The sequence below is a fragment of the Onychomys torridus genome, chromosome 4, assembly GCF_903995425.1.
Source record: "Onychomys torridus chromosome 4, mOncTor1.1, whole genome shotgun sequence".
Lineage (NCBI taxonomy): Eukaryota > Metazoa > Chordata > Mammalia > Rodentia > Cricetidae > Onychomys > Onychomys torridus.
In genome coordinates, this window is record NC_050446.1 from 137,254,693 (window position 1) to 137,272,901 (window position 18,209).

An 18,209-nucleotide genomic window follows, 5' to 3' on the forward strand; every position below is an offset into this window, starting at 1 on the left:
TTTATTTTTATTTTTATTTTGTGCTGAGGATTGAACCCTGGGCCTTGCGCTTGCTAGGCAAGTGCTCTACCACTGAGCTAAATCCCCAACCCCAAGACCAGCATCTTAAGCCCCATTGAGAGAAGACTTGTCACTCCATGGCACAACAACCCTTAGGCGATTTGATGATCTTATTCTACAGATAAGGGACCACGTGAAATAATGAATAATTGAAGACCCTTAAGTGCTTAGTGAACAGGGTGAGTTGGGGTTGTTGTCCAGATCAGAAGCGCTGAGTGGGATGGGGAGTCGCCCTCACACTGGACAAGTTCAGACAGCAGGGCAGCAACTGGATCTGGACTAGAAATTAAGTATTTACCCTAGGTTATATTGGAAGACAGTCCAGTGCAGTCTGATCATTAAGCCCATACCTTAAATTGATCAGTGTATAAGAGACTCCTTGCCAGGCTTTGTGGGTGCATGATTGTGTTCATGGATCCAGTTCTCAGGAGTTGCACTCCTTGAGGAAGATGTGTTCCTCTGAGCAACTTTGGTTCTAATAAAATGAGGTGTGATGAAGGTCTTTTAGAGTAGGTAGACTGGAATGAGTGGAATGGGCAGAGCCAGGGCACATTTGAGGGGCTTGTACCTGAAGACTCAGATTGAGGATGCCTTATTTAAATGAAGGGATAAGATAAAGCACTTAACATCAAAGACAAATATGAAAAAACCCTTAAATTCTTAGCTACTGCCAGTATTTGTCCAATAATCTTCCTGTCATGGTCTCTTAAAGGTTGGATTACTAACTTGGTGTAGTGGTGCATACCTTCAATCCCAGCACTTCGGAGGCAGAGGCAGGTGAATGGCTGTAGTAGGCCTTCTTGGACCGCCATCCCCCAAATCATGACACACAGACTTCATAATTATGAATGCTCGGCCTTCTATTAAACTTATTTCTAGCTAGCTTTTTTTTTTTAACCTAAATTAACCCATTTATATTCATTTATGTTCTGCCCCAAGGCTCATTTATCTCATCTATGTACTGTCCATCCTGCTTTCCTGCCTCCTCTGTGTCTGAATGGCTAGTCCCCTGTTGTCCTTTTAAACTGTTGCTGCTTTTTAAGCTGTGGCTGTGGTAATCAGTTAGTGGTTTGGCTACTAGGTCCACAGCCTGAGGGGATTAAGTTTTGTCAGACACCAACTATTTGAAAGCTAGGAAGGGAACTTACCTAAATCTCTGTCCCTTTAAAGAACTCAAGATTAAAGTTTGAAGTGGAATTCTGCTCCTCAGGCTGAATAGCAAGTTGCTCACCTCCTCTCCTTGCATGGGGCTCCCAAAAAGTCCTGGTCCTTCTTGCCCCAACTTAAAAGCCCTTCTCCACCTGGTTCCTCTCTGCCACTTCCTGTCAGCTATTTGCTGACTCAGCTTCCTGACCACAGGTGAATTTTATTTAATCAAACGTAACATTTTTACATCATTAAACAAATGTTGCAGAGCAAAAACAAAAGTAACACACCTTAAAATAATATTCTACAACAGCTTCCCTCGCTGGCTGGCTCCCACTTTCTTTCTGCCTGCCAGCCCCACCTATCCCTTATCTGTCTAGCTGTTGGCCATTCAGCTTTTTTATTAGACCAATCAGGTACCTTAGGCAGGCAAGGTGAAACAGCAACACATCTTTACATAGTTAAACAAATGCAGCATAAACAAATGCAACATATCTTTAGATCATTAATTTTTCTGCAACACAAACAAATGTGATACGTCTTTACATAGTTAAACAAATATTCTATTTCACAACAGATAGCTGTGAGCTTGAGGCCAGCCTGGTCTATGAAGGGTTCCAAAATAGCCAGGGCTGCACAGAGAAACCTTGTCTTAAAAAAATAAAATGAAAACAAATTTAAAAACTTAATCATGAACATTTGTGGGGTTTTTTGTTTTGTTTTTTGAGACAAGGTCTGTCTGTGTAACAGCCCTGGCTGTCCTGGAACTCACTCTGTAGACCAGGCTGGCCTCGGCCTCCCGCCGCTGCCGCTGCCGTCACCACCACCACCACCACCACCACCACCACCGCCACCACCACCGCCACCACCATCCAGCCTTCCCTTCTCTTGAGTCAATAGATAGTCTTTCTGCTTATTGATTTTCATAAGCCTTTTTTGTTACTTGCATGATGTTGTACAACTTGAGCTATCTGCTGCTGACATTCTGAGCCTGGAACATGTGTCAATTCAAATTCAGCCAGAATGCAGAAATGTGTAAGATGAAAGGAGAAGCCATCAACTGGATGAGGTGAACAGACCCTGCTGGAAAAGATTGGATTTTACTAAGTGCATTATGGGAGGCCTTGAGTGATATTTGCTTTATTTTTGACAACTGACTTATGGTCACATTAGTTGCACCCATACCTTGGTCATAACTGACAGGTTAAGGCCTGCTCAGCAAGAGGGAAATCATGCCTGATACTGGAAACCTAGCCAACTCTCTGGGGCTAGTGAAGTCATTGATCACTTTACTAAACCAGCATAATCCCTAATTACATCCTAAATATTTATCCTTATACCCACAGATATGTGTAGTTTTCACCCTTTATCAAGGAAATCTCTTTCCAACAGATGGAGGTCATTACAGAAAACTGCAACCTATCAAAATTCAGAGTTGTAGAGTCCAGTCCCAACTAATACATCTACAACACAACTCCTGCACTTACGGTTCAGGGATCATTGTGGAGGAGGGGAAGGAAAGATTGGAAGAACAGGAAGTTTACTGTAAGATGGTATCTCCTAGAAATGTCAGAGAAGCTAGATCCGTGAAGTCTAACCAACATGGCTGCCTAACTGTGACCTGAACAAGGACAACATCAACAGACATGCTGATGTGTATGGGAGAAAGCCCACAAGTCCTCAGTCCTAAACAAAGATATACAGGCAACTACGGAATTCTGAGAGCTGGAGAAACAACCTTCCTGAGGAAAGAGCACAGCAATTGGCTATTCCATAACAAATGGTCGGCCTTCAAAACATATACATCCAATTATGTATGTTGTGTGTGTATACACACACACAAACACACAACCAGATTGAGGTTGTATTCATACATCTCAGAATTACATATGTAACAACAAAGAAAAAGTCCATGAATTTGAAACAGTGTGAATATGTGTGTTGTAACATGAGAGGGTTGGAGAGGGGAGGGGGGGAAATGATTTAATTATAATCTAAAAAAATTATAAGAAATGGTCAGTAAGCAAGGATGAATATAAAAGTGTAGGACCACTGGCCACAAAGACCGTTTTTGGTAGCTCTGGGTAGCTGCCTAAAAACACAGTAGCACTTGAAATGGTGGGGTTTTTATTTTTTGAGACAGGGTTCTCTGTGTAACAGCTCTGGCTGCCCTGGAACTTGCTTTGTAGACCAGGCTGGCCTCAAACTGCTGGAACTAAAGGTGTGCACCACCACGACCGGCTAAATGGTAGGATTAATACAAGCGGTAATAGGCAAGGGTGACCAGGTTTCTCCTTAGTAGATAAACAAGGATTGTACGGGAGAGTGGGAAGGAAAGTCATTATCTGTCCCAGTACATGATTGCAGGTGATTCCTAGAGGATCGCTAAGTAATGGCGGTTAGTTTTTCAGTGATTGGAGAGGCAAGCAGGAAAGAAGTCCTTTCTGGGTGGTCTTCAGAGATGAACAAAAACGTTCCACAGCAATGGCTAGAGATGAAGATGAAGGTCTTCTTCTCCCCTCCATCTTCCTCAAGGATTAGTAAATTTTTTGAGGCTTAAGTGAAGCACTGAGCAAACTCAACCGCAAGACAAGGGCCCATTTACTCAGTGGAGTGATGCTTGTCTGCTTTCCAGGGCATCTGAGTCACCGCTTGTCCAGAGGTGATGGCTCGGCTCTTACACCTAGGCTTTGTCCCTGCTTGGCGGCGGTGGCGTCCGGCTTAGTAGCTGCAGGCTTCGCCCACCACTTTAACTCTTCCCATAGATCCTCCGGTAGAATTCGGTCCACAGGTCCACCTGCTTTTCATGGACCCAATTCTACTGCAGCTTCCGAGCCTCCGCGCAATACTGACACGTTGGCTCCGCCCATGGGCGGAGCCATTGTGTGGCGCTTAGGGCGCTTGCGCAGCCCTCTCTGACCCGCCGAGCACTCGTCCTTCCGGGGGCGCGAGTGCCAGTTCGTGAGCGTGCGCGTTCTCGCTGTCGCCGGTGCTGCTTCCGCCGTCCTCTGCCGCTGCTAGCACTGTCGCCGCCCCGGATCCTCAGGCCGAGCTGTAGGACGGCCGGCTGCCCAGCAGCGCCGCGGTACGGAGAGCGGAGCCGCGGGACCGGTGGACAGGCGGGCGGGCTGACAGGTGAGCTCACTGTCGGATGGTCGTCAAATTAGGTGGAGCCGCGGGAGCCGGGTGAAGGGGAGGGGAGCGGGGCGAGGGAGCCGCAGAAGGAGGTGAAGGCTGCCCACAGCCGGAAATGGCGGCCAGCCTTCAGTCGGGCTGGGCTCTAGGCCCCGCTCGACCTTGCGCATGGCGGGGAGGCGCGGGGACGAGGCTTTCCGGGCCAACCCGGGTCCGCACGCGCGGCCGCCTCCACGGCACCCGGGACGCAGAAATTGGTTAGGGAGGCGGGCAGTGAAGGCTCCGAGGCTTGTTCTCAGCCTGGGGCGCGGAAAATTGCCTTATAGTTGTAAATTCCAAAAGCATTTACCTGTAAATAAACATTTTATATGCTTCACAACGATATTTTAAGAGGCGCTTTTGTATACTGCTGTTAGGGAGAGTTATTAGGGACTCATCCGTTTAGGCTCCAACTTGTGTTATGTCGCTGGATTAAAAACTTGTTTTTCCTTGTGCTTAGGAGATGATTTCTCCGAATTCTTTAAGTGCGTCTTTGGAAAAAGAATGCAAAAGTAGCTTCTTTTTCAGATTGGACTTAGGGAAAATTGGGTCGCCTTTTGTTGGACATACAGCTGATCATCCTTTTAGGCACCATATCTGAATTGCTAGTGATTTGTCTGTTTAAAAAACAAAACAAAACACTATTTAATGTCAGAAAGACTATATTGACCTATCTATTGTCATGGTTACCTAAAGGCAGAACTTTAACGGTTGTAAGATAATTTTGTTCATTTATTTGCTTTTTTAAAGGGAAGAGCGATCTGTTGGGTGACATTAAAAGCCAGGACTTAGGTGCTTCTGGGCAGTTTCTAACCTAGTATGTTAGGACCCTATTACCTCTATCAGTGTCTTCTTTACTCTTTTGTTTCTTTGTTTGTTTGTATGTTTCTCGTGTTTTGAGGCAGGGTTTCTCTGTGTAGCCTTGGCTGTCCTGGAACTTGCTCTGTAGACCAAACTGGCCTTAAACTCACAGAGATCTGCCTGGTGGTGGTGGCGCATGCCTGTAATCCCAGCACTCGGGAGGCAGAGGCAGGTGGATCTCTGTGAGTTTGAGGCTAGCCTGGTCTACAAATCGAGTTCCAGCACAGCCTCCAAAGCTACAGAGAAACCCTGTCTGGAAAAACCAAAAAAAAAAAAAAAAAAAAAAAAACCTCACAGAGATCTGCCTGCCCCTGCCTCCTGCTAGCACTAAAGGCATGTGTCATGTGTCACCACTGCCTGGCCTTTATCAGTGTTTTCATACTTAGGTTGGCCTTGTCTGTGTGGACCCCAAGTGTGGAGCCATTGTGGGCTCTGAATGCAGACCCCTTTGGGAAGAGGTGGCCCCATCAGTCCTTGGAGACTTTAAGCTTCCTGCCTCACACTCTCCCTGCCCCAGAATCTTCCTTGCTAGTCTATGAACAAAAGTGCTCAGTCCTAGATTCTTTCTTGAACATTCACTTATTCCTGTTCTGTGAGACATTCTTAGATTCTACTACTTATAATTTCAGCTCTCTACTTCCCATTTTTCTTCTTTCCTTGCTTAATTTTCACACAGCATTTGACTCTTGCTTCACGTGTTAATGTATTTAACATTTTTCTAGGTAAGGTTTTGTTTCGTTTTTTTAGAATAGCCACATAGTATGTGCCCAGTAAAGTAAGAGAATGAATGCAAATAAACTTAGCAACAGCTGGGCTATTCCCTTTCTCACCAGGAAGTCAGTTAGTGAGCACTGAACACTTCAGAGGCACTGGGTTCCGGGGAGGTGTACACAGGGAACCTTGTGTTCTTAAGAACAGACCCTGCCCGTTGACAGAAGTACAGTCAGTTAATTTAGAAAGGTATTAGAAAGGTGCTTAGGACTTCCCTGTAAATCTCTCTGCAACTTTTGGTCAGTGATTATTTGAAAGTTAAAAGCTTTTTAAAAATCACTGGTTAAAAAGTTAAAAAGCTCTTAGAAATTTTGTCTTTGGTTACTTGTCTCTTGGGACTTGAGGTTACTGAGATGAAGTCATCTGATCCTTAATTTCTTTTGAAGAAGTGTTTTGTTTTTGTAAACAGGATCTTGCTATATAGCTCAAGCTAACCTGCAACTTGTAATCCTCCTGCTTCAGCCTGGCAAAGGGCTTGAATCATAGGCATTCACCATCATACTTTGCATAAGAGTGATGCCCTCAGCTGGAAGCTGATTATTATCTGGGGTGCTATGACAACCCAGGAGATTTCTTTGTCATTGAAGGACCCCAGAGTCTTTCTAAGGCCTTTGCCTCCTGCCCATCTAAGCTTAGACTATCTAGATTTCCCTGTATTCTTGAGGACAGTTCTGTTAGTGTGTGGTTCAGTGTTGGATGCATGCTGCACAGTTCTACCCACTTTTATTTACCCAGGAGCACTTTGGAAAGCGTGATGCTTCTGGATACAGTTGTAGACCCACCCTGACAATCTGCTATGCTCAAGACGGAACTTAATAAATCAGACTTGAAACTTCAATTGGATTTAATTCTCTAAGCCAGAATCTGCTGTTTGTTGACCAACTGTAGTTTACAGTATCCCATAATCTGCCAGAGTTGTGTCTTTAGGGCCCAGGTGCATGATGCTCACAGGTGTTTGTTGAACAAATAACTAAAATGCAGTGAAGCTGGGGCTTATGATACGGTGGGGTTTTAGAAGTTTGCTTCTGAAAGCACAGAGTGAGGTAAGCATGAAGTGTGGTATTTGAAGCCTGTAATACTGTGGGCAAACTATCAGCAAATGAAAGCAGTTTTTTTCTTGTAAGGAAAAAACTCATGAGATTGTAAGGGATCTGATCAGGAGCTGTTTGCATGGAAATGATGCATAAACATCAGTCCTAGATGTGAGGACTCTGGTGTTTCTTTGATGGCTCCTGGAAGTTATTAAGCATTTAAAATTGTAGTACTCAGGGCTGAGGGTGCAGATCAGAGGAGAGTGGTTGTCAATCATATGCTAAGGCCCTGGGATTTGAGCTCTACACCTCAAAGAAAAAGTAAAAAGTTGCCTTCTTATAACGATGCTTATTATTCTTGTACTATAGAATCTTTGTGATTCATTCAAGGCCAGTGGCCTTTTGTCAGGCAAACTTCCTACTCTTCTTTGTTGTTCTTCCTCCCTCTTCTGTGCATCAGCAGAATGAGCTAGATGATCCTTCTTGAAAGAGGACAAGGCTAGAGCTCATACCACCAGGGTTCCTTCTGCTTCTGAGACTCTGTCCTCTATAAAATGAGGGAGATGGTTCTCACCTCACCTGCCTGTTGAAGCAAAGGAAGGATAAAAGGAAAGATATTTTCCTGATGGCTTCCTAAGTAGAGGTGACAAAGATTCTAAAAATGGTGATAGCCTTATTTTGTGAAAATACCTATCCCTAAAACATCCTAAATCAAGAAGCCTGAGCTGCTGTGCCAGGCCTACCTCAGATGAAGGCAACCCTAACAAGGATTAGCAGCTAGTCTATTAACTGGCAACTAAATAGGAAGATTTAAGGATTAGATTACCCAACAACCTTCAGTGTGGATTTTGCTCCTCCTGACACTTTGTATTAACTTTGAGTATATTTATTAATGAAAAGTATGTGTTCTTCATTCATGATATTTAATAAGTTTTTTTTTTTTTTAATTTGGTGTGTGGGTTATGTACACATACACTTGAATGTGTGAGTTTGTGTACCCTCCTGTGTGCAAAATACAGAGACCAGAACAGAATATTGGGTGTCTTTCTCTGTGGATATTACTTATTACCTTGATTCAGGGCCTCCCAATGACCCAGAAACTCCCTCAGTTGTCTGGCTAGTGAGTTTATAGTCTCTTCTTGATTCTGCTCCCAGTGCTGGGGTTACAGATACACAAAACTATGCCAGACTTTTAAAGTAGGTCCTGGGATTCAAATGTGACTTCATGCTTGCAGAGCCCATTCCAGTCCTCAGTATAAGTTCTTACAGATAATTGCTTCAGATTTTTGAGTTTCTCAAACATTGATACTTTATATCAAAATTGTAGATTACAGAAATGAAATTATCTCATTCTTTAAAGAGAGTGAGGCCAGGTTTGAGAGAGATCACTGAAAATTCTTCCATGATCAGTTTTCTCTCTGCTGTTCTGTATGCAGTTTTATTTCATTCCAGAAGTACTGTACATTTTTTACAAGTGACATTTAGTTTGTGGCAGAGAACTTTGTCATTTATTTCTAGACTTTTTTTGTTTTTTCGAGACAGGGTTTCTCTGTGTAGTTTTGGTGTCTGTCTTGGCTCTTGCTCTGTAGACCAGGCTGGCCTCGAACTCACAGAGATCCGCCTGGCTCTGCCTCCCGAGTGTTGGGATGAGCCACCACTGCCAGGATATTTCTAGACTTTTTTTTTCTTTTTTAATTTTGGTGGTTGGGGAGGTTTTTTTGAAGCAGGGTTTCTCTGTGTAGGCCTGCCTCTGCCTCCAGAGAGGCATGTACCTCCCCTCTCTACCCTTGGCTATTTTTAGACATTTTAAACCCAAGTAATATTCTTAGATTTTTTTTATGTATTATGAATGCTCAATGAATGTTCCTTGAATCTGTGTAAGTGAATGTTACTCATTATCACGAGTTGTTGGTGACTTTATTGTCAGTTTAGTTGCTAAACATTAAACTTGCACACCCCACCATGAAGACAGAGAAGCAGTGAAGGGTAGTTTTCAGCTCTCAGCTATTGCTCTGACCTCTTGGCTTTTAACTCTGCAATTGGCTCTGTGTTTCTTATTTAACAAGACAGTTACATCTACATTTGGCGCCCAATGTGGGGTGCCAGATGTAATAGGAATCTTAACAGGTCTTATTAATAAGAACAAACCAGAGGCCAGTTATTGGGGTGACTGCTGGAAGATCAGAGAGACAGAACAAGCCACAGCTACCTCACCTCAACAGTTCCTCAGCTGGTCTTGTTTTCTCAGACTGCAGGCTTCTGAGTCCTCATCCAGAATAAATCTCAGCTGAACTGCATTGCTCCAAAGCCTGAATGCTTAACCAGCCAAATGCTTCTAGTTTCTGGTCTTCATGCCTTATATATCTTTCTACTTTCTGCTGTCACTCCCTGGGATTAAAGGCTGGATTTCTGGGATTAAAGGCTTGTGTCACCATGCCTGGCTGCTTCTAATGTGGCCTTGAACTCAAAGATCCAGAGGTATTTCTGTCTCTGAAATGCTAGAATTAAAGGCGTGTGCTACCACTGCCTATCTCCATGTTTAATATTGTGGCCATCCTGTTCTCTGACCCCAGATAAGTTTATTTTGGGGAACACGATACCACCACACCCCATGGTGTTTTAGAGGATGAACTATGTAGAGTTCTTTTATGTGTTCTAAGGAATGCTTGCCTATTAGCTATAAGGTTACAATCCTGGTGAGTCAGAGGATTGGAATGAGGATTTGCTGGGTGATGGTATCAGGTGTGTTCAGGCTAACTTGGGAAAGAAGTATGGCCATCTTAGAAATCTGCCTTAGATGGTTGCTCTTTTCATCTAGTAGAATTGAATGTGATCCAGTGAAGAATAGAATCAGATACTTCATGGTAATGTTGATATGAGTCAACCTTAAGGGACAGATTCTAAGTCAAAGGCCTAGAGGTCTAAGAAGACATGCTCATCTTACTGACACTCTTCTGAGTGAAGGTGAGGTGGAGGGTGGGGACAGGAGGAGTGGACTGAGTTCTGTAGAGGAGAAGATGCTGTTGCCTGCCTTTTTTCTCTTATCATAGGAAGGAATTAGCAGGCCTGTGGAGTTTCCTTAGACAAATTCTGTTAGAATTTAAACATATTTAACATACTACCAAGTTTTATTCTCTTCTGATATTTGTGTCTTTTCTCCTTTATGTTTGTAATGCCTTGTATAACTCTTTTTTGCCTTTTGTCCAACCCTATAAGCACCCTTGAGATTTGTTTAGGTATGCCTCATAAGGGAAATACATTTTCTTTAAACATTTTAGTTACTCCTACAGCTTTGCCCTCCATGCATGGGAAAGCTTTTGTAGAACCAGAAGACATGTACTGAAGGTGTCATGGATTCCTAGCAGGTGTCAGAAATTTATCATCTGTGGTCTTTTTTGTATTAGAACTGTGAGTTTGACAAGCTAAGTGTTTTATACAAACCATATTAGTAATTTTATGGAAATTCTTATCTTATCCATTGGTATGTTTTTATTTTTATTTTTATTTTTTTAATTAAATCACCCTGAGCTTGGTGTGGTCGTGCATGCTTTTACTTCCAGCACTTGGGAGGCAGAGGCAGGTGAATCTCTGTGAGTTCAATCAAGGTTAGTCTGGTCTGATTTACAGAGTGAGTTCCAGGACAGCCAGAGCTACAAAAAACGGTGTCTCAAAAAAAAAAAAACAAAAAAAAAAAACAGAGACAAAGAAACAAAATCACCCCAAGTGAGTATTTTTGTCTGCAAATAGGACAGTCCTTTTATCCTTCCTCAAACCTCTAAATTAGATTATTAGGTTATATGGCCAAACTAAGCAGCAACACCATCCTGTAGTCTAAGAATTTGGGAGGCTGAAGCACAAAGATTGTGCATTCAAAACCAGCCTGGGCTGGATAGTGAGCCTGACTAAAAATATTTATAAATTAGTTATATAGTAGAGGACATGTATTGTGTAAATCACAGTTGTAAAGGTGAAGTTGGCTCCAAAGGTGGTATATTAGGATCAGTCTCACTTTCTCTTGATTTGTCTTACCTTCTGTGTTAGCTTTGCTTCCAAACTGGTAGCAAGGTATTAGTCACATTTTCAGCATTCCATCAAGACAGAGTAACCTCTTAGGTGAAAAGAGCCATTATCTCTTTCTCAGAAGCTCCAAGCTGATGCTCCTTCTTCCACAAAGAACATAAAAATCATGGATAACACAAAGGCAGCTATGTCACTGGAAAGCCTGCCCTACCAGGGGTGATAACTAAGAATCTGAATCCATGGAGCTCCCTGCATGACTTGTAGACAGCTCCCTACTGTTACGTTTTCAAAGTAAAAAACATGCAGTCCTTTTCATGAATGTCCTTAAAAGTGAAATAACATGTTATAGTTCAACAGAGTACTATAGTATATACAACCATCTTTAGATGTCAAAGCTTAAAATGGCACAATTAAATATCTGATATTGGTTTGTTACACTAATGATACAATGGACAAGGAAATGTGGTTATTTCTATAGTACATAACATTTTCAGATAGCTGGAATTATGAAATTCCACCACTGATAGATTTTTGCTGATCCCATTTAATATCTGAAACACATTAATAGGACAATCATACAAATAACGCTGAAGTTTTAGTGTTAATTTGATAATGCTTCTCATGATTTAATGCATAGAAGAAAGCTAGTAGTATCCTTTTTTTTTTCTTTTTAAATTAATTTTTTTTTTTTTTTTTGAGACAAGATCTTTCTATGTAGTCCTTGTCCTGGAATTCATTATGTAGCCCAGGCTGTAATTTTATGATGTAACTACATAATTTTCTCCCTTTTATTTTCTCCCACCCCTGTCTTTGCCTTGTTCCTTGTAGTTGGAAGGTTTTTTTGTGTCCTGCCTGGCCCATGGTCAGGACAAATCTTTCCCACTCTCATCCCCCAAGTAAACACACAGAGGCTTATATTAATTAAAACTGCATGGCCATGGCTCAAGCCTTTTGCTAACTAGCTCTTATATCTTAAATTAGCCCATAACTATTAATCTATATATCGCCACATGTTCCATGGCTTTACCTGCGTCCCATTACATGTTGCTCTTTGGGTGGCTCACTGGCATCTCCCCCAGCCTTCTTCCTGTCTCTCTCTTTGAATTTCCTGCCTGCCTCTAAGCTGCCTTGTCATAGGCCAAAACTTTATTTATCAACCAATCAGAGCAACACATATTCACAGTGTACAGAAAGACATTCCCCATCATTTCCCCTTTTCTGATTAATTAAAAAACAAAGTTTTGAGGTTGGGGATTTAGCTCAGTGGTAGAGCGCTGGGTTCGGTCCTCAGCTCCAGTAAAAACAAAAAACAAAAAACAAAGTTTTAACTTTAACATAGTAAAATTATATATAACCAAAAGTTATCAAGTAGGAATTACAGTTATAATACCTAGTCTATTGTATTTGGCAAAATTAAAGAAAATATTCTATCCATTCTATGTTTGTGAGTCTAAAGTATCATATCTAATTTATCTTTTATCATAACCAAAGAAAATTACAATTATCTAGTCTTCAACTATGTTAGAGAGACCTCAGAAAGATATAATACTGCCTAAGTAAAAAGGAAAAGCATTATAAGCAACTTCCAAAAATTTAGAATGACAGAGACAGCTGCCTGCCTGGACAGTCATCCAAAGTTCCTCTGTAACTTTGGGGCATCCTTCTTCAGCCATAAAGGCCTAGAGTCTCTCAGTGTCTTTTCTCTGTGTCCTGTAGAATGTCTGGCAGTTTCTTCTGTAAAACAGGAACCTGAAGGACCATCTTGCCTTGCACAAGTTCAGTGGTCACCTTCCTATGAGTCCTGCATGTCGTTTATACAACATTTTATCAAGCAGTTGATGCAAAGGCACTTTTTTGCCCAGTGGCAAACTTTTTCCACAAAGAAAGCAAACTTTATGAGTTTCTTCAATGCCCATTATCTTCTGAAGTAGATTAGTGCTGTCAGGAGTAGACATGTCTCATTATACAGAAAGTCAAAGTTCTTAAAACATTTTAAATGCCATATTCTGTAGGTCTTTGAAGTGTTTGAAGATTACCTACCTAATTGAAATATATTTATGTATATCTAGAAAACTTAACTAACATGACAAGTTTGATTATCATAGATGACTAACTATTAATCTGTTTTTCTTAATTATCTATTACAGTTTAAATGAGTTACATAAACATAATACCTTAAACGAGAGTAGAAATATATATAAAGGATAACAAAATAAACTAAAATCCATAACAATGTAAAATATTTTTTAACAAGTTGCTCTTTAAAAGTAGGTTCATTAATCTACTCCTTTCATCCTATCATATCTGTACTATACCCTTCTTTAGAAAGAAATTGCATTTTTATAATCAAACTTTAAGTAAAAATAAACATTCATAAACAATATTTTGGGAATTTGGCCATAGCTTCTGACACTGCTTCCTGTTGATAGGGGGTGCTGGTAATCTTATGGGGATAGTGAAAAAATTAAGAATTATGGTCAAGTCTTGACTGAAATAGTCTGTGAGGCTGCATTGCCTGAGCCAGTTGCCTTAAAACCATTCTGGATATTGGATTATCTGGGCCATGGTGTCATTGGAGACCTTTCAGGGGGCCTTGAATGACAAACCTGATCCATCTTAATCTGGTACAAATCCATAGCCTCTTGCTTCCTGTGGAAACAAAAGCAGAGCCTCCTTTCCAAAGCAACATATCCTTAGATCCAAATTTTGAAGTCAAGATACCTTTAAAATATACATATTGGTTTAGCTGAGCAACCTTTATAATTAAATTTCTTTATGCAGATAAAATTCCCAAAGACAACACAATCCAGACTCTCTGTAATATCCATCTTTATGTGGCTTATTTTTTATATTACTTTTACTGTGTCTTTAAAAGACTTATTTTTTAAAACTTTTTCCTTATATAACTGTCTATATTCCTGTTCCTCTTCCAAGCCTACGTACATTTTTACACATATTGTAAACCATTTAGAGGTTTATTTAATCTGAATCTGACTTATTGTATATCTATTGCTTTAAACTGCAGTATTACTAGGACTGAAATTGCAACTTTGGCTGCTGGCTCCACTCATCTCAGCTTCCCAACATGGCAGAACTAAGCTTACTTCCAGCTCTGGGAACCATGGTCACAGACTCTGGGAAGTAGTGGGTCTATGCCTCCATCCAGGAGCATGTAGCCCAGAAACTTTTTTTTTTTTTTTGTATTAACAAAAGCTAAATCTGCTACGCAGTACATTGTATGGCTTGTGTCATTGTGCCACTGTATACTGAGGTAGAAATCCACCATGCTGCACTCAAGCCCATATGCTGCTGCAAACCTGCCATACTGTAGCTCACAGCTTGCCCGAGAGAGACACTGGGAAGCTGTTTTTAGCTCTGTTTTTTTTTTGTTTGTTTGTTTGTTTGTTTGTTTGTTTGTTTTTGCTTTTTCAGGTTTTAGGTGGAGACTTTTGCCCCACATGTGGACTCCATTTGTAGTCATAAGTTTTTCTGTGTCCTGCTGGCCAGCCAGCTATCAGGACAAATCTTTCCCTCTTGCATCTGCCAAGTAAACACACAGAGGTTTATGTTAATTAAAACTGCTGGGCCATTAGCTCAGGCTAACTGACTAGCTCTTACACTTAAACTCAGCCCATTTCTGTAAATCTATATGTTGCCATGTTTTCCATGGCTTTACCTTGGTGCCATTATATGCTGCTCTCTGGACAGCAGGCTGGAGTCTCCTTACTCAACCTTCCTCTACCCAGCATTTTCTTCATCTGCTTATCCCGCCTATACTTCCTGCCTGGCTACTGGCCAATCAGCATTTTATTTATCAACCAATCAGAGCAACACATATTCACAGCATACAAAACATCCCACAGCACCTCCCCTTTTCTGTCTAATCATAAAGGAAGGTTTTAACTTTAACATAGTAAAATTACACCAACTCACATTTTTTTGTAAGTCGCTTGTTTGCACTTCCTGTTTTACTAGGTAATATTATTTCCTTCTTGGGTCTCTGAGGGAGTTGAAGATTAGATAGATGTAGTTACAGTTTTCCTTGTTAAGAAATTCAAAAAGGAAACTCACTAAGGAGTTATAAAATGTATAAGTTTGAAAGACATCATAAGATAGTTTTCTGTTGGTAATACAAGTTAGGGTAGAAAGTGAATTAGGTATATTTTGGACTCACCAAAATAGAATAGATAATGGAATATTTTCTCTGAGTTTGTCAAATGCAAATGGACTAGACATTGTTGATGTATTTATTGCTTGTATTTGTTGTTATTGTACTTACTGTATATAGTTTTTCTTATATTAGTTATAACTTTTTAAAATTATTTTTTATTTTTATTAGACAAAAAAGGGGAAATGTGGTGATATTTTATTTGTATGTTAATAAAGTTTGCCTGGACATCAGAGGAAATAGCAAGCCATTAACACAAAAGTCAGGCAGTGATAGCACACACCCTTAATCCAATCACTTGGCAGGCAGGGTCTCTGTGTATTTAAGGTCATACTAGGGAACAGAGCCAAGCATGGTGACACGTGCCTTTAATCCCAGTACCAACCATCTGTACAGACAGGCAGTAACAAGGAAATGAGGTATCTGTGCTAAGAGCCAATGAGAGGGCAGAAAAGCACGGCAATAAAGGTGCAGGTTAGACAGGAAGTAGCTCACAATTTTAAAAGCTACAGAGCTGGTGAGGTAAAGTGGTTAGTGGCTCTCACTATTTCCCTGACCTCTAAGGCTTTCACCCTATATTTGTCTCCAAGTTCTTTATTTAATAAAACCGCTTAGAAATTGTCTACAGTTCCCTCTTGAATTTGTGGCCTCTTTTTCTTTAATTGTTGTTACACACATACATAAAAAAAATAAATAAATACAACCTACTCGGTCTGTTTAGTGTTACTTGTATGTATATGATTTCAGGCCTGACCACTTAGGATTGGATAACCAGTTAGGGAAACTCATCCCAGGGGAAGATTATTTCTTCCTGTCTCAGCATTCCTTAGTTGCCTGTAGTTCTTTGTCTAGAGATGGAGCCCTCCCTATGAGATGTTAGCATGTCTTCTAGTGTTGTATTTGTTAAGGCAACCATATTGTTGAGGTGTCATGGGTGAAGAAGGTTACCTGTCCTTTCTAGGAAATGCTCTCACACAACAGATTTCTGATTCTGTCACTTGCAATCTTTCTGCTCCTTTTTCCAAGATGTTCTCTGTGTCTTAGGTTCAGGAGTTGTGTTGTAGGTTTATCAGCTGGTCTGGATACCCCATGATCAGTTATTTGTTCTTTGCATTTTGACCAGTTGTGGATTTTTGTTTTTATTTTCATTTAGTTTTCTCTAATGGTCTTTGTCTGATACAAAGAGAATTTAATATCATTTTTTTTAGACGGGGTCTGTTATAGCCAAGACCAGCCTTGGTTTCTTAGTCTTGCTGCTTCTACCATCCATTGCTGGAATTACAAGTGTATATCACCATGTCCTATATAATAGCTCTTTTTAATAAGAAATATCTTTTTAAGATGTTCCCACCTGGGAAATTCCAAAGTTAGTTGAAGAGCAATAAAAAGACTTAATTTAAAATTTGATTTTGAAGTTGGATGTGTGACACATGCCTACAACCCCAGCATGGAAAAGGCTGCAGTGGAAGAATTGAATGTTTGAGACCAGCTTGGGCAATATAGCAAGGCCTAGATAAAATCATTTTGAGAAGTTAACCCAAGAATTCAATTAATTAAAGCAGATCATAAGTCACAGTGAATAGTCATTAATTTAAAAACATCATTAAAGACTAAAAAGAATACCTCATGATAAAATCTTTTTAGATTTGATTTTATATTTATCAGTGTTTTTGCCCGTGTGCATGTATGTGTGCTATGTGTCTTGGAAAAGGGTGTTGGATATCCTTGAACTGGAATCATTGATGGTTGTGAGCCACTATGTGGGTAGTCGAGACTGAATCATGGTTCTCTGCAAGAGCAGTACACGCTGTTAATCTCTGAACTGACTCTTCAGTCTTGAATCCATATGTTTTTAATAACAGTACTGAATTTTATGGAAAACTCAAACAATTCTCTTCTAGTCTTAGCAATTTGCATATCTTTTTAAAATTTATCTTCTACAAATCTCCTACAGATTTGTCATTCATATGGTGGTTTTATTGTATTCATTTTCCCTTTTCAATTTAAAATTATCAGCCATTGTATTTGGGGGCAAAATTACTTTTTCTTTAAATAAATTTTATTTTTTTGGTAAGGGTGTTTTGCTCATACATGCATGCTTTGTGCCTTCAGAGGCCAGAAGGAGGGCATCACATTCTCTGGAACTGTAGTTATCAGCACTTGTTAGCTGCCTTGTGAGTGCTGGAAATAGAGCTTGTGTCTTACAAGTGTTTTTTACTGCTGAGCCATCTTCTCCCTAGCCCAAAAATTACGTTTTCTTTAAACAGTACATTCTTGTACCCTCTTGCTTTTCATTACCAAAAGTGTATTTTACTTTCCTTTTATATTTGAATGTGGAATTTCCCTCATCATTTCTCTGATTATTGTTGGGTCTATTAGAAATCTTACCCATTTATCCCTCAAGGAACTTAGTTTCCAGTGAACACAAAGAAGGCAGCAGTTATAAATGGCCTGACATATCAGCAGTCTGTAGTTTGGCAAATCTCAACTGGAAGCAGGTGTTTTCTTCTAGTAAAATCTGTCAGTGTGGCACAAAACATAACATATTTGCTAGTTGTCCTAGCTATCTTTAGTCTCTGTGCGGTAAAAAAAAAAAAACTGGAGGCAAATATTTATCTTTGTTTGTTTGTTTGGCTATGCCTGAGGATTTGTTGTTTGTGTGGGTTTCCCTTGGTTTCAACTTTAGCCACCCATCTCCATGCTGGGAAACCTAGACTCAGTCTTTGTATTGCAGGGAGGAGTTGGTTAGACAGGTTCTCAATATATAGCCAAGTTAGCCTAGAATTCTTGATCATCCTGTCTCAGCCTCCCAAGTTATTAGGATTGGTCCCCAAGCCCAGCAATGGAGGAATCCCTTTTTAAAGGCATATACCTGAGACTTCTAGTTGTGTACTATTTAATCTCTGATGCAATTCAGTAAAAAAAAAAAAAAATGACTTAAACCAGGTGGTGGTGGTGTATGCCTTTAATCCCAGCAC

At 40.5% G+C, this 18,209-nt stretch overlaps 1 protein-coding gene across 2 annotated transcripts in view; it reads left to right on the forward strand.

The window, feature by feature from the left end:
• Window positions 1–4,127: 4,127 nt before the first annotated feature.
• Dnajc5 (DnaJ heat shock protein family (Hsp40) member C5) overlaps window positions 4,128–18,209 on the forward strand; it is a 42,837-nt gene continuing 28,755 nt past the window's right edge. The window contains exon 1 of one of the 2 annotated variants that reach the window (XR_004944764.1): window positions 4,128–4,341. The gene's annotated coding sequence lies outside the window, so the exon portion shown is untranslated. The remainder of the gene's footprint in view (window positions 4,342–18,209) is intronic. The other variant, XM_036185227.1, reaches the window with a different exon arrangement.